We start from the raw sequence: 11313 nt of genomic DNA, 5'->3' as shown, positions 1-11313 counted from the left end.
ATTAATCAAATAAAAATAAAAATAAAAAATATGTATTAATAATCATTACCTATTAATACAAATTAATTACCAATTTACAATTAATTAATTAGCAAATGAAAAATAATTAACAATTAATTAAAACTAAATACCAATAAATAAATGTATCAATGTAATTAATAACAATTAAATTACTTCCCACCCTATTCCCCTATAAAACCACAACCCGCTACAGTAAATAAATTAATAAAATTAACATAATTATCAATTAAACAAATATTAATAAATAATTACCAATTATAATTTCATTAATTACCAATTAAAAATTAATTAACAATGAATTCAAGATAAATACCAGTAAATAAATTAAAACATGTAATCAATTATAATTAAATTACTGCCCACCCTATTCCCCTATAAACCCACAACCCGCTTCAGAAAAAAAAATTAACATAATTATCAATTAATCAGTTAATAAAAATTAATTACCAATTATAATTTAATGAATTACCAATTAACAAATATTTAACAATTAATTAAAGATAAATACCAATAAATTAAAACATTTAATCAATTATAATTTAATTACTTCACACCCTATTCCCCTATAAACCCACAACCTGATACAGAAAATAAATTAATAAAATTACCATAATTATCAATTAATCAATTAATAAAAATGACTTACCAATTATAATTTAATTAATTACCAAATAAAAAATAATTAGCAATGAATTAAAAAAATACCTATAAATAAATTAAAACATTTAATCAATTATAATTAAATTACTTCCCACCCTATTCCCCTATACACCCACAACCCGCTACAGAATGAAATTACGCAAAAATTAAATACCATAAAATTCACTACTTAAAATAAATTATAAAATAAATATACACTTTTCACACATATACTAACATAATAAACACTTAAAAAAAATCGATATTATTAAAAAATCGATATATTTTACATCTATATTAAATACTTCGATATTTTGACTTTCTATATTTATGTAAATGGATATTAACTTACCTCGAATTCGATATTTTTGTTGTCAATATTCTTTCCATTCGATATTTTGTCCATTTCATTCGATATTTTTGTAGTCTATATTCTGTCCCTTCGATATTCTGTCCATTCTATATTTTTAACTCGATATTAAGGTAATTCTATATTTTTTACTCGATATTATGACTGTAAACCATTGAGAACCTTACATGTAAGGGGAAATTAACCGTTACCTGCAATGGTACTAGACATTAAAAATGCTTTTGATGGGAAACAACCTAAACCACGCAGTCAGAACAACGCGTGGCGGAACAACGCAGACTTATCCACGAATGTCTAAACCATGCATATGCCTTTACCAAGCATATGTCTGGTTTATACGTCCATGGTAGTTAGCGCTTTAGTGATCTGGGCGGAGGGTCGGAAGTGAGCTGGTGAGTACGATTTTGTTTTCACTGGGAGGCTGTTTTTTGGGTGGGAGGCTGGAAAGTTGGGACGGGGGATATTTTCTGGGGGGTCAGGGGTAATTTTGTGGGCTGGGGTGGGTTGGGGGTAGTTTTGTGGACTGGGGTTGGGTCGGGGGTAGTTTTGTGGGCTGGGTGTGGGTCAGTATAGTTTTCTGGACTGGTGGGTGGGTTGGGGGTGGTTTAGAGCTCAGGGAAAGGGACTGGGATGTTTTTTAAATATGGGGTAAAGGTTTTAGGGTTTAGGGCAGGGAGTCAGAGTTGTTTTACACGGCTGTGAGATGGTTTTAGGGCTCAGGGTGGGGGTCTGGGGTGTGTTTTGGTGCTGGGGTCAAGGATTTAGGGCTCAGGGCGGGGGGTTGAGGGCTCAGGGTGGGGGGCTGGGGTGTTTTTTAGGTCTGGGGTCAAGGATTTAGGGGTCAGGACAGGGGAGTAGATGTTCAAGGCTCGGGACAGGTTTTAGGGCTCAGGGCACAGGGGGGCTGGGGTTGTTTTTAGGGCTGTGGTGGGTCTTGTTTTTAGGGCTGGTGTCTGCTTTTAGGAGTTAGGGCAAGGGGTTGGGATATTTTTAGGGCTGGGGTTGGGGCAGAACCTGGGCGGGTGACCGGTTTTAGGACCCAGGATGGGTGCTAGGGCACATTCTTAACCACGCCTATGATTTTACCAATTATTCCATTACAACTAAATTTGTTGTAAAGGCATTCGTGGTAAAGGCATGCGTGGTTAAGACATGACGTTGTTAAGCCTGCGTTGTTAAGGCATTGCTGGTTGGGAAATTTGTGGTTCCGACTTAAAATCGCTTTTGATTGAGTTAATTTGCAGCTTATGTTTCAGGTACTGGAGAAATACGGGGTCAATGAACATCTTAGTAACAGGACTAACATCCTATACAAAGACCCTGAGCCACGTGGTTTGACCAATTCAATCAGAAGCTTTGTTTTAGTCACACATGGATGCCCACTGTCACCAGTACTGCTATTTTACTTAGTTGTTTAAGGCTTTGTTCAAGACAGACACACACCTGGAAATACCCTGCATCATCAAGAATGCAAGGGAAAAATGTATACCAATGATACACTTGCACTAATTTTTTACCTAAAATATGTACTTCCTAGATTATTACATTGTCTATAGATTTGGCAACTGTCTATAGATTTGGCAACTGTCAAGATGTAATGTTTCTTTGACTGCAGTGTAGTTACTGTGTTCCTCCACTAACTCTAATAATAATAATAATAATCCACATTTGTATAGCGCACAATCACCCGTTAGGGTCTCTAGGCGCTGGGGGCCGTCGGGAAGATTAAGCAAGCTATTGCCCAGAGTCACATGGTGCTGGGCTAACCTGCCGCCGGGGATCGAACCCTGATCCCCAGATTCCAGCGTCAGTCGCCCTGGCCGCAGCGCCACACCTCTCCCCCTCTAACTGACAGACAATGGAATATATGTTAGGTGATTTACGGATCAATAATTACTGGTCTCACGAGATCCACAGGCAATTCTTCAAGCCAACTTCAAACTCTTAGGGGCATATTTACGAGCCCCTATCGCCACCAGAACGGCACTTTTACTGTCTTCACCTTATATACAAGGCAGCGTTAAGCCACTTAACTTGGCTTAACGCTGTCTTGTAAATAAGGCACCCTTTCTAGCTACACTTAGAGTGAAAGGGGAGGGCAATGGGTGTTGCGGTGGGCGTACCTCTGCAACACCCATAGATGTTGATGCTGCTCCATATTCACAAGGGTGGCGTAATTATGGGGCAGTGCTAAAATTAAAACCTCGTCTTACCTTGGTGAAACAAGGAGAAATGCTTTATTTCTCCTTGTTTTTGCTGTTTCTATGTGTGCTGCACAATAGAAACAGAAAAATACCATTGATTGTTTATGTGCAGGAAGGTGTCTCTTCCTGCACATAAACAATCTTTAAAAACAATTATGCTTTGCAACTTGCAGCACACATATAAGTTACAAAAGGCAATTGATGATTGTTTATGTGCAGGAAGGGACACCTTCCTGCACATAAATAATCTTTCCCTGTAACGCAGGCACCCTTGCACAAATATGGTGCAGCCCTGAATTTCTGAAGTGGCGGAGAGCGGCGTTAAGCCAAGAAGGCAAGTGCTGCGCTCCATCACTTCATTGTGAATATGCCCCTTAGTTATTTACATCAAATTGCATTGGACAAAAGCAAAGCTGTTGCGTCATGAATAGTGTCTTTATACAATGTATAATATCAAGTCATAGAAATCTGGGCCTTGTGTCTGACTTTACTGAAGGGTAGATATAGGCAATTGGTGACGGTCGAGTCTACGGTGCAAAGGCGAGAAGGTTCTCTTATGTATCATCCTTACTAACTGAAATAATTTTACATTTATACAAACACATCTACTGAGCATTGCTGTGTTAGACAATGCTTACACCTTTCAACATGCAGTATGATTCAGTGAGCAAACTTGAATATTTAAAGAAAGGGTTGTGACAGCTAATTTCAACCTGTTTGTTGTGGGTTTCATTTTCAAAGCCGATGTATAGGAACGGCTAAGTTCGACTTCATCTAAACTTAGGATGGGCGTCAATTTTCTTATAAACAGGGATTCGGGTTTTCATATTGTCAGGTCATGTAGGACTGAGACAGATGAGTATTGCTTTGACTTACACATTAACAACATTCATTACACATTCCTACTTGTTCACTTGTTTTGGCCTCGAGGTGGGCAAGGTAAACACATTCAACAATTTACAAACTAATTATCTTCCATCCCCTTACCTGTTTAAAGGGGATTTTACTGTTACTGATAAATTATCAAAATAAAACATCAGTAGACTAAGAGGTAGACATAAGGGTCAACAGTAGGGAAGCTTTATTAAAATTACATTTCTTGAGAGTATTTTAGATGCGTAATAGACTTTGTTCCTCCACATTTTGGCAATTTTGTAGAAGTATAAGATGTCAGACTGTGTCTTGTATTGTTACAGGCAAAGGTTTGCTGGGCCAGACAGCTGGAGCATATATTCAATAGACTGATTCACATCCGTCTTACCAAAGTCCTTGAAACGTGTTTCTTCCCGAATAGTTTCTATCGTCCCTAGAAAATAGTTTATATCTTCAATAAGTTATGCAATTTTGCATACTTTTTGGTTACGTTAATTTGAGCAAACTTGCTAACACAGAGAAAGTAATTGAGAAAACACTTATATTTTGTCCTCCCCTCTCCTACCCCCCATTTGCCCAGGAAGAAGTAATCATGGATTTTTTTATATTTAAAGAAATATTTAAAGACATCTTAGACTGACTCTGGAATCCAGGAAAGTTTATATTTTTATTAAACTGCCACATCAGCCATATGACCCGACCTTTCTAGTGTTTTTATCAGGTGGCAATGGATTATGCTCTGCGTGTGTATGTAGGCCCACATCCGTGATGTCCATTTACTTAGCTATGTTGCCTTAAATGCGAATGAGATGTTGCGGTCTTTGATCATATATTTTATCCGAATAAAGATTATTTGAATTTGAATTTGAAAAGTAATTTTAAAGTCTAGCTGGGTGTTTAGGAGAAGGCAAGAAAGAGGAAGCATTCCCATTTGTATCCGCCCCATTCCGCGAGATGCCACCGCAGCCAATGGATATGTTAGCCCCCCCCGGTCTGTGTGCATTTAAAGATCCCACACACCGCTGACCCTCACTACTCCTTCAGTTATATCTAGCCCTTGCAATCTCAGTCTTTCACTCTGTTGTTCTCACAGCAAGGATTTGATTGACCTACTTCTTGTAAGAGAAGGAATATAGTCGTATTACATGAATGTAATGTGTAAATTGATATAGGATTCTGTCAATGCATATTCCTAATTTAGTAAATGAATACAAAAATAATAATAAAAGATGGCCATGGTGGATAAAATTTCGTGGCTTCTTCTGAGAGACCTAAATTGGAAAAAGGGAGATCAGCACTGGGCAAAAGTGCTACTTATACAATTGTGCTGCAAATATATCATGGATATCCAAGTAAAGACCGTACTTCACACAAGACATTTGCAAAAATATATTTTTTTTATTTACTTCTCTTTTTACCCAGATTATGGTTGATATCAAAAATATATACTAAAATACCACACAGATATGCAAATTGATAATCACAAGTTTGAATATTCATTCATACATCTTTTTCCATATAGGTATACCCACACAAAGAAGTTCACAACATGCTATACAGTATAGTCAAATGGTCAATACAGCAATGGAACTGAAAGTCAGTTCCAATTATTTTATGGGAAACACTGGTTAAAAGACATCATTGTCACCTACGCATTTCGGTGCTTAACCTTCTTCAGGGTGTTTCTACCAGTGGCATACTAAATCACATATTGGATTATAGATGATTGAGTTCCTTGGGACTGTCACCTGGGTCGTATTCTCTTTCGCTTTTATCTTCGAGATTCCATACTATTGTATCTCCTAACTGTAATTGTGATCTTGTGTAAAGACTAAAGGTTACTTCCGCTGTATCTTGGGGTAGCCTGCAAATTGCTGATGTTGCTGGAGTATCTGATATCAATGAATTCAAAAATACTGAATAGATGAGGCCTCCTAACTCTGTCCAAGAGACATATGTGGCATGCTGGCAACCAACCGTTTGGGTGATGGGAACTGGTGAACAACTAGTGTAGGGAGGTTGGAGGCTTATCCGATATAGATAGATTCAAGACCGCGACATGGTGAAGTCGGTTCTGAAGATACAAACGACACGTGCCTGGCCAGAGCCCAAAAGGAAATGGAATCCTCCACCACCATGGTGCCATATTTTGTAAATTCTAACATCACGAGCTCATCTCAGTGTTCAATTATGATATAGAGCATTAACGGTATCCTGCAGGTTTGTTTGTTGCCAATTGGCCAATCCGGCATGATCAGATAGAGAATACAGTAAAAGAGGCTGATCTGAAGGGCTCAAAGATCATAATTGAGTCCAAAACCACCTCAGATTCCTTGCTACCTCTCCTCTGGTAGATGAACAGGTTGTTTGTGGGCCTACCAGGTTCCCGTGGGGTGTTTAAATGGGCAAGGTTAAGGAACTGTGGTTAATAGGTGAGATACCATCTGAGTAACCAGAAGGCCTGAGTTTGAATCCTCTCCTTCGTCCTTCGCCAAACTGATTTATCCTGGGCAAATAGCTTTTTCCTCATATGTCTAGTATAATTTTTGTGCCACAAATGGAAATGCCTATAGCTAGTTCCGTATGCTGTGTGCGCTTAAGAGATGTACTCCCTCACTCAGAGCCTATGATATCAATTTGTGCCTGTAGAGGATTTTAAGCAGAGATGAGTATGAGAGGATCCTGATCCTATGGACCTCATGTGCATAGACATCCGGAGAAATGACACATCTGTTGGGCACTAGGACTACAGCAAAAAGAGTGCTGGTAGTCTGTGAATGCTGAAGCCAGAAGACCAGACCACACTGGCAGACAACCAGCCTTCACTCCAACAAACAGGCGCAAGGCTGTGTAGAAAGACAGCGCAGTGATGTGGGTTGAGTGTAGGCAGCTTCTTCTCACGGACACATGCCCACTATCAAATGAATGTGACAGATCGACCAGCACTGCACCTCCAAGGTGCATGGGTGCTAGCCAGGCTAATTTGGAGGACAACTTAATGCCATAGTCACAAGCGTTGATTCTTCTAAATTTAAAGTGCAGCTGGAGATGCTGCAGCAATCTCCCAGTGAGCTGCGTATGTCAAAGAAAACCCGCTTTGTCAACCTCTGGGAGAATTCTTGCGTTCCATAGTGAAGCATATTCTTTGTAACTCTGCACCTTTGCCAATCTCCATGTCCACAATTCATGCTTCTTGTGATCCCTGGGCGTCCTCTGAGTTTTTAGTTCCTTTGCTCTTGGAAAGACTTTATTCATAGTATTTTTCAGCGGCAATGGTGGAATCCAATCAGTATCTTTTGGCTACGCTAGAAAGACCTAGATCTTCTCTGACCAATATATCACGGACAGATCGCACAGATATTTTTCTCAGTCCGTATCTTTATTTACACGCTCCACCACATTTTATGGGGACCACTCATTACTGAAATGAAATAGGAGCATTAAAGCCTGATTTAGAGTTTGGCAGAGGGGCTACTCCTTCACAAAAGTGATGGCTATCCCGTCCGCCTTTTTACAGGTGCATTATATTCTATCAAAATCCATTACACCGGATAATAGTAGTACCTGTGATTTACAGCACTTAGAAATGTGAGAACCTAGATAAGAAGCGCTACTTATAACAATTTAGGATCATTATTAAGGAACCTCTTTCTCTTCCCTTCCACAAGTTTGATGCATTTAAATTATGAGAGAAGACGGTAGTGCTGTCCAGATAGGCATAAGCGGTCGTAAATGCTCGTAAATGCTCTATCAGAGTTCATGGATGAGGCTTGCATGCTTATCAGTGGATCACAGAGATCATTGTCTGTTCCTGTAAGCACATTGATTAATCTCTCAGCCAGCCCCTCTCATCAAATCCTGGTGCCTATCTGGAATAAATGAGGACATGCCATGAAGGACTAAGAGGGGCAACAAGGGAATCTGCAGACGGTGTTTGAGCAGGCACTCATGGCACCGCCTCGACCAGTCATTATTGGTCTTCCACCAGCATCATCAAGTCCCTTTGTGATTCAAAGACAGAAAGAGAGGAATGTTCAGCCATCAAATACACTTTCCAAGCCACGGACACTTCCCGCTTAACCTCCGGGACACCTGCACCAGACTTCTTGCAAGACCATGACAAACATCTAGGATGGTAGAAGCCACCTTTAAATCTAAAGCCAATCCCCCCTCCTCTGCCCCACAAGTGGAACCTTAGACAAAGAACACCCTTCTTCAGAGAATATACCAGATCCTCGACAGAGTTCCCATAAAATGAAGACAAACAAAAAAAGCATATTACGTTGAAAAAGGAGACTGGAAGATACACTGTGAAATTGTTGTAGCCAGATTGGCATGAGTTAAAAACAAGTTTCACTCCAGGTCGATTCTCGCATCATCACATTATATCATTTCGTGGCATGTTAACATAAAATCATTTTTTTCTAAATAATGGAATGAGCTTTGAAAAATAATTCATGTCATGCTTCGAAGATTCTGTTATTAAACATAAAATGATTCACTACGTTTTAGGAATGAGGCACATTGAAAATTCTGTCGTTTCTTGAAAGTTTTCTAGGCATGCTTTTAGTATAAAATAAATATTTTGCTTACATTGCTTCAGTCCCCTGAAGGTAAATGAAATACTGTAGTCTCGTTTGACACCAAGGTTTAAATCATTTACAGATTTTACATAAAACGTTGATGTGTTGGTCTAGTTTTATTCGCATTTTTTTCTTCAAGGGTGAGATTTGAGCTCTATAAGTTATTGAATGCCAGAAACGAGTAGTGCAACTAATACTAAGCGCCTGTGGTGATGCTACAATTAGGATAACACATCAAAGGCCACCATGTTGTATTTTTCTTTATTAAAGTTATATACAATGTCATTATTTTGGTGGGTACACAATATGAGTGTAAAAGTATTGTTCGTGGCAAGCTGTCTCCCCTGTCTAACCCGCCCCCCTTTCCCGGCTTATGTTAACTTCCCGCAACCCATTGATAGGGTTTTCACCACCAGAATCAAGGCGTGTCAAACCAGCCAGTATGTCAATTTTCGACTCAGAACGCCACCTTTTTTAGTCACACTGATTTATACAATATTTCAGCGCAGTGGCCCGTTTTCATTTCAGGGTAAACATCAAGGCGCTACATTTGCTCGCGACAACCATCTCGCAAACCAGTTCGGCCATCACAGACGCGCCTAGTGCTGCCTGCGTCTATTTGACAGCGCGAGACGCTTCTTAAAATAGAGCCGCGGTCGCTGAGCTCCGGTTCAAGCCCTCGTAAACTTTATTTTTTCGACGCAATACGTCTGTTCCAAAACAAGCAGGCCCTCTGGCCGCCGCTGCCGCTGCACACAGGCCCCGTTGTGCAGCCGCGGTGAATCACTCCTCCTGCAGGCGGCGGAGACAGGCCCTCTCCTGGGGCTGGCGGGCGGCCAGGGCGGCTGCAGCTGGGCCTTGCTGTCTGTTCTCCAGGCCTGGGGGGCAGGATGGGTTGGTAGGCACTCACCAGCGCGCCCTGTTATGGATGCTGCCTGTACCCAATGCCCCCTCGTTCTCGCCTGTACCCAGACCCCGTCTTCTGCCCCTGGCTGTGGAGCGCTTCTCTCTGATTCTACCTCGTCTCCCCTGAGTAGGGGGAGCGCCTGGTACCCCCTTCAGCCTCACACCCTATTCCCCTCATGTCTAATGACCGTGTTTCCGTCACTGCTCTCTCTCCCTGACAATGTCGCATTTCTATCCTATTACACTCAGTCTCTGACCCTCCTTCACCAGTGGCTGTCTCTTCTTCTCTCCCTGTCACCTCTGCAAGGGTCTTCTTTCTTCATGCCCTCCCGCACGTTGTTGACATTGTCACTCTCAGCTCTCCTCACGCGCCTCTCTCCTGAAGTGTCAGTAATCGCGGCCGCCGTTCCTCCCTCCCGTCACTCTCTCCCTCCTTCCCTCGCTCTGTCTGTAACAGCGTCACTGCTGCTCCCGCCCGCGGGCGGCTGCTCCCACTCTCTGGCTGTCTGTCTGACGCCCTCTCTCCCACCCTGCCATCTTTCTCGCCCTCTCTCCCTTCCTGCCGTCTCTCTCGTCCTCTCTCCCATCATCTCTCTCCCGCTCTCTCCCTTCCTGCCGTCTCTCACGCTCTCTCCCATCCTGCCATCTCTCTCACCCCCTCTCCCAGTTTCTCTGCCAGGCTCCCTCTGACAGCCTGCCAGGCCTTCACTGCCCTCTTCTCTTTCTCTCTGCCCTCTCTTTGCCTCCTCTGCTAACCCGTCTGTCCTTCCTTCCTTTAACAGTAACGGGCTGTTTTACTTCTTCTTCACTCCTCTCTTACCCACTCTTCCTCTGTGCCCTCCCTTTAGCATGTCCGCCATCTATGCCTCTCTATGCCATCTATCCCTGTCCTCTCCCACTTTCTCTCATTGTCTCTCTCTCTCTCCCGATCTTCTTTGCTACCCCTTTCTCCCTCTTGCTTTCACATCACTATATACTGTTCTCTCTCTCCCTCTCTCATCTTATATAGCTAACCCTTTTGTCACTCTTGTTACTCATTTTCTCTTTCTCAAATTCTCCCTCTCTGCCTCCCTCTAACATCCCATCTACTACCCTCGCCCCTGCTGTCCATGTCATAGTAGGGGAGTACTGTTCTCTCTCTCCTCTCCCATCTACTAGCCCTCTCTCTCTGACACCTACAGAATGCTACTCCTTCTTTCTCCCTCTCCCATTTCCTCTGTGTGTCTCCACTCTGCGCCTTTCTCTCCCCTCTTTCCCAGCATGCCTTCTTAACTCTGTCATTGAATAGGCTGGTGGTGGGGAAGGTCAAGGCCACTGGAATTATGTGATTCTGCTGCCATGGTGATTTTCGCATAATTATGTATTTGCCGCATTTGCCACGCAATCCACCATCTGCTGCATAATCTGAAGATTGTAACAAAAAACATTTTCATGTTAAAAAAAAATGGTGTTCCTAGCACAAAGGGATCGAAAGTTACAAAAACTACAGCAGCTCGGGTTCCTGCATACGCACCAAAACGCTTTTCACTAGGTTCGACTGGTCACCTGTAAGTTACTTGTTGCTGCATTTGGGTGTTAAATTGTAATTAATAAAGTGCACTCTATTCCCAGACACTATTACGAGGTGTAAAAATGCCAAAATAATGAAGTGATACTATCATAAAATGTGGCGGCATAATGCCGCATAAATTGCCTTTTCTTGCTGCATAATTTGTGC

The sequence above is a fragment of the Lissotriton helveticus genome, chromosome 1_1 (genome assembly GCF_964261635.1).
Source record: "Lissotriton helveticus chromosome 1_1, aLisHel1.1, whole genome shotgun sequence".
NCBI classification, from domain to species: Eukaryota; Metazoa; Chordata; class Amphibia; order Caudata; family Salamandridae; genus Lissotriton; species Lissotriton helveticus.
Note: the sequence above shows the minus strand (reverse complement) of the source record.